Raw genomic sequence first — 6,638 nt, 5'->3', positions numbered from 1 at the left:
GTTTATTCAGGACCAGCTCACAACCTCCATTGCCCCAAAGGCAGCCTACGTGTAAATGCTACATTGTGCAGTGATTTTTTTGGTTATGTGGCTTCAGGTTGGTGGCAGATGATTTGTGAGACTGTTTCAGATTCATCATATTTGAAATTCTACATTGGCTGGTATGTATTGCTTTTGAGGCTCATTCATTCATCCTTCCATTCATCAAAGCTTAATTAAATGCCTACTATGTGGTAGATACTGTAAAACCTACTAGAGATAGGGAGACATAAAGGAACATAGTCATTGCCCTAAAAAGATGCCAAGAAGGGATCCAGGCAATCCCCTGGCAAGTTCTTTATGATACTGAAAGCATGACCATGACCCTTGACATACTCTCTTCTTGGGGTCCTTTGATGAGTTAATAGCAGATTGGGATACATGATTAGTTCATCAAACATAGGTTGAGAACCTACTATGAACCAGGTACTTCTTAAGGCAGTAGAGATGACAACACAGAAAAGACATGGACTCAGTCCTCAAGGGTATTCAGACTAGTGGGAAAGACAGATCTGCGAAACAACAGTTGTATAAAACGGCCACAATGACTAAGAGACAACTGTCCAGGCTACAGTGGAAGCACAAACGGAAGAGTCATCCGTGGAGAGACTGGACTATGTTACAAAGAGGACTTCACAGAGGAGATGATGCTGGTATTGATTCAAGAAAGATGAGCAGGTGTTCATCCAAGTGAACTGTGGGAAATGGAGTGTCCCCACGACCATGGAAAGTACCTCACTCATTCTTTCACCAGGTGTGTATTCAGTACCTGTTATGTGTCAGGCATGGAGTAAGGGCTGTAGTAGGGACTGGTGATACAGAGGATGGGAAGACCACTGGAAACATCTCCAGAAAAAGGGACAGACCCATAAATTCATACTCACAATAACAATACGTGACCTAAGCTGTGTAGTCACAAGGTGCTCAAGAGGTTACTTAGGGTTTCTTTCTCACTCTGGACATAGACTGTCAACATTAGAGTCTGCCTTTCCAGAATTTAACCCTAATGTAATAGGAAGAAATGCTTATAGGGTACATAAGAGGTAAGGGTGGAAATTTTAGAATCATATACAGTTGTGTTCAAATCCCACTCTTGCCAAGCTAGCTGTGTGACCTTGGGCCATTTGCATAACCTATATAGAAAAAAGCTCCATTTTCTCATCTGCAACCTGACTATGGAGTTGTTACAAGGATTAGAGATAAAATATGTATTAAAGTGCCTGGTTGTCATAGATGAGCAATAAAAGACAATTACATTTAACATTGAGAAGTGAATTTCCAGTACCAAAATGATGAGTTAAGTTTATTTCAGACAATCACTATTCATTACTTCACTGTTAAGAAAACCATGATCAATATTTGGCCTTCTGACTCTAAGTGCCCAGGAGAAATCTGGACATAACAAGATATAAATGAGGCCTGGTAAGCTAATTAAATTTTTTTTTTTTACTTTTAATTTTTTATTTTTTATAAACATATATTTTTATCCCCAGGGGTACAGGTCTGTGAATCACCAGGTTTACACACTTCACAGCACTCACCAAAGCACATACCCTCCCCAATAAATTTTAAAATCTTTAGTGGTTATTCTAATAGATCCTACTTAATGATCTATTAGGTTCCCTGGTGAGATTTTTAGATAGGAAAACAACTTACCATAAACCAAGATAACAAGTTGGATAGTATAACTAGTTTATGGATTATCTAGGGATTTGAGCATAACCAGACATCTTTTTGAATGCATCAACCCTGAAATACCATAACCAAAGCAAAATATTTTCAATATAAACAATGGGAGTCTCAGGGAGGGTCTAAGCTTACTCCTTTAATTTCTGTGGAATGTTTATGAGTGGTGGGCTTATATGCAATGATGGGAAACTAGGCAAGATGGGAATCTGAAAAGGGGATGGATTTGGGGGTGGGAGAATGCTGAGGAACCGGGTGGATGGGAGTAGAGAACAAAAGAAGGTGGATTCAGTAAATGGCTAGGTGACCAATAGGACTATTAACAATAGAGAAGTCTAATATTCTGTTTTATGTTGTTTGCATTTATGCAAAAATATGCTTTCACTTTTTAAGATCCTTCGATAAAAGACTATTTCATAGGTAAAGCCTTAAGTGAATAGTTTTGGTAAAAATAAAGAAAATGGTACTCCAACATGATTTCTACATTTGAATGGACACGAGGGTGAACATAAAGGGGCAGCCACTTTCTGTAGAACGGGAAATGAAGGCAGGAATTCAGAACCCAAGTCTCAGAGATTTTCAGAAACCTTTGGGTGGACTTTGGACTTTTCACAGAAACTTGTGACTTTGTTAAATTAACATGTGTGAAGTAAAGTCATAAAGAAGTTTATTACTTTCAGGTCCTGGAGTAGGTGGGTACTTAGTGTCTCAAGGGGCCATGTGGAAAGATCACAGCAGTAGAGGTGAAGGACATTCTGGGGGTAACTTTTTCTCCCATATTTGCTATCTCTGTCTTTTCACTATATTTAACTGTGAGATTTCTCAACTTTATCTTCAAACCCATCTATGGAAATCTTTTTTTTTTTTTGATTTCTAAATATTCTTTTTGTGGGGGGAAAGGGCTGTTATACAGAAAATCTATCCAAGTAAATACATAAAGATATAATTGATTTTATTAAATGAATGATGAATGATTCATGAACTAGATAGGCAGCATCCCACCTAGTTGAGGAACTCCCAGGAGTTGTACAAAATGGAAGGTTTTTATAAGAAAGAGGGTGGAGCAAAAAGTTATTAGCACCTGGGTGGCTCAGTGGGTTAAGCCTCTGCCTTCGGCTCAGGTCATGATCCCAGGATCCTGGTATCGAGCCCCACATCGGGCTCCCTGCTCAGCAGGGGCTTGCTTCTCCTCCCCTTCTCTCTGCCTGCCTCTCTGCCTACTTGTGATCTGTCAAATAAATAAATAAAATCTTTTTTTTTAAAGTTATTAGCAAAAGAAAAGAAAGGATTGTTTCAGGCAAGGTCACCTTCCTTAGGAGAAAGGACAGCAGGTCTTATTAGATGGATTACCTCATCTTCATTTGGGGAGACGGAGAGAGCATCTGTGATAGATTCTTCATAGAGGCTGATTAGAAGAAAATTTCTGACTGACCAGTTAAGACTACATTTTGAGGGAGGTTGAAACTACAATTAGGTATTAAGTGTGGTTTGGGTAAGTTGACTTAAGTGACACCATTTTGGGCCTGTGATTTTCTTTTTCCTTTTATTTAAAGATTTTTATTTATTTATTTGAGAGAGAGACAGTGAGAGAGAACATGAGAGAAGAGACGGTGAGTGGGAGATGCAGACTCCCTGTGGAGCTGGGAGCCCAATGCAGGCTCAATCCTGGGACTCCAGGATTATGACCTGGGCTGAAGGCAGTTGTTTAATCAACTGAGCCACCCAGGCACCCTTGGCCTGTGATTTTCTTTTTTAACACAGTACAACACCCTGCTATACATTTTTTAATGTGGTTATCTTACCTTCATGAGAGCAGTAAGGTTACTGTGTTGAAATTTTCTTTTCCCTGCATTGTCTCTCTCTTAACTGGTTTCTTGTTTGCTTGTTTTTGTGGTCCCCCCGCCTCCATTTCTCATTTCTTTAGTTAGGTCTCCATCTGTCATCTTACAGTTTTTCTGCAGATACCTAGTTATTCCACATTGTCTACCTTTCGACAGATGAGGTCTTTAAGGGACGTGTGCTCTGACAACACCTACATCTAAGTCATTATACATCTCCACTTTCTATTTACATGATTACATAACTTATGTGATATCTCTAGACACCCATGCCCCAGAATCCATAGATTACAGGTTTCTTTACCATAAGCAATCCTAGATATCCAGTTACATCCTTCTAAAAGCATTCCAAGGATAAGATACTCCCACCAGCAAAACCATTAGTTTGTTTGCTGATAAGTCTGTCATTAAATAGTTATAGAAATATTTGACTGGCTCACCCTTTCTTTCCCAAGAAAGACTCTGTGTCTCCCAAGTAATGAAGAGGATGAATTACAGACCTATTGCTTAGCCAATTATTTTGTTGCATTTACAGTGTTCTGGGATATCTCATTTAATCACATTGAGAACTATAAGGCATTGATATTATTATCCCCATTTTACAAACAAGGATAGGATACACTTAAATTGTTTCTCCAAAGTCATGACATCTGGCAAAATAAGGAGGCCCTCAAGTTCTCCTCCCCATTTTGATCCCAAGGATAGAGTCCCCTAGCCAAACAATCCTCCTTATCACGGGGACCAGGCATAGTTTCTGCTTTTCTCTGAGTAGTAGGCTCCAGCTCTCCACCAACCTGAGGAAATTATATAAACAGGGCAGCCACATCCTCCCAGAGGAACCAGAAGTCACCTGACCTTCTTGTTATTTCAAGTCTACATCTCTTAGCCCCTACTTGTTCACCCTGTTCCCAAATGACAACCCGTATATGGCCCTGCATGGCATACAGTGTCCTTCCCTACGCTGTGAGTGTAAGTGACTATTAAACTGCTGTCAATCCCATCTGTCTAGTATTGGGTGTCATGTGTTCGGCCATCTTCATAACCCAAAAGAGAAAAAATAAGAAAACAAGAGAATGAATCCAGAAGACCCAGCATGTTAAAAGTAGAAAATCCAAAAGAAGAGATTTGACAGGGGGAGGAAACATCAAATAAATAATACAAGTTGGGGGTGGAGATAAGATTGATGTTGTTGTTGTTTAAAGATTTTATTTATTTATTTGACAGAGAACACAAGTAGGCAGAGAGGCAGGCAGAGAGAGAGAGAGAGAGAGAAGCAGTCTCTGCACTGAGCATAGAGCCCAATGCACGGCTCGATCCCAGGACCCTGGGATCATGACCTGGGCCAAAGGCAGAGGCTTTAACCCGCTGAGCCACCCAGGCGCCCCAAGATTGATGTTGTTTAGCAGTGTACTTTTGCTACTTGCAACAAGTAGTTAATAAGCCAAAGTGATCTAATACACTGTATAGCAAATATAGACAACAATATTACCATAATTATGGAATGTGATCAGCACAAAGGGCAATCATATTACAATATATAAATGTATCAAAGTGGCATTTTGTATACCTTAAATTTATACAATGTTACAGGTCAAGTTTATTCAATAATAAATAATGCAAGCAAATCTCTCAAGTCTATAGGATATCACAGCTTGTTTGAAATTATGGATTATATGGGCATCATAATGCATTCAAGAATGCTAGAAACATCCAGTGGTTTCTTAATTTAGTGTAGAAATTATTTTTAATATCAAAATTTGTACTTAATCACCAGAAAAAAAAAACACTTTATTATAGCCTTTAAATAATGTCAAATGTTTCTCCTTTGACAGAATGAGGCTCCAAAAAATTTATCTTGATTTCATGTACACAGTTGATGAAAAAAAATTAGACCACTATTGGAGTAGACTGATTTTCTATTTAAAGTATCTGATAATATTGTGTGAAGCTGGCATCATTTCACCATCGATGAAATCAATGTATGCGTACAAGAAAACTTGAAATAAAAGAAATTAACTTAAAAGAAAAATCATTTGAATTGAAAAGCTATGTATCATGGAATGATGTGTAAAGTGATGTTGTGCGTGTTAAAATGTTATCTTCAAACTTTTGGAATAATTGCCTATAGCAGATTCATGTGTTCTGGTGTTATTAGAAATATTCCTCAGGCCCATTATGGGTATTAAATGCTGATGAATATTTTGGACAACTAACATGCTTGTTGTTAACTATCTTGAGAAATGGAAATACAGTACTTGATTTTCTTGAAATATGCATTTCCTTTCTTTTTTTCTTCTTAAGATTTTATTTATTTCTTGACAGAGAGAGCACAAGCAGGCAAATTAGAAGGCAGAGGGAGAAGCAGACTTTCCGATGAGCAGGGAGCTCAATGTGGGGTTCAATCTCAGGACCCTGGGATCATGACCTGAGCTGAAGGCAGATGCTTAACTGACTGAGCCACCCAGGAACTCCTCCTTTCTTAATTCATTGTTACCAAAAGGATTTATTGCAAAATAGTTACCAAAAATAAATAACTAAACAGTTGTAGACCATTCTAAGTAGTAAGGGCATTCAAACTACACCAAGTCCAAATTCCTCATCCCTATTTTCTGCACATATTTATTATAAACCTAACTGATAATGTCCCATTTTTTCTACTGACCTGTTGAGTAGTGGCCTCATGCATCTTTCAAGCTACTGAAAAACTGCCTAATAAACTAAGTGGCTGGCAGGAGCTTTGAATACTTTTCCCACAATGACCAAAGACTGTAAGGACTGAGCTGTCTCTATCTATTTGGGACTCAGCATACTTGATTATATAATTGATTTATACAGTATGTATAATTGATATATACTGTCCTTGAAAGGGAGAAGATGGTTACATGGCATCAGAAAAAAATCAGGGGAAATGAGATGGGTCACTGGTTAGCTTCCATGTTCAGTCATTGTTCAAGTGAAAACCATGCATGCATCTCACACACTATTAGATGAGAACATTCACAAACTAGAAATACAAGATTGAGGATTGCCCTTTTGGCTTATCTTAATCCTACTATTAATATTTCTTCAGAAATT

The sequence above is a fragment of the Mustela nigripes genome, chromosome 2 (assembly GCF_022355385.1).
Source record: "Mustela nigripes isolate SB6536 chromosome 2, MUSNIG.SB6536, whole genome shotgun sequence".
In the NCBI taxonomy this organism is placed as follows: Eukaryota; Metazoa; Chordata; class Mammalia; order Carnivora; family Mustelidae; genus Mustela; species Mustela nigripes.
The sequence above is the reverse complement of the archived record's forward strand: the minus strand, read 5'-3'. Positions refer to the sequence as shown.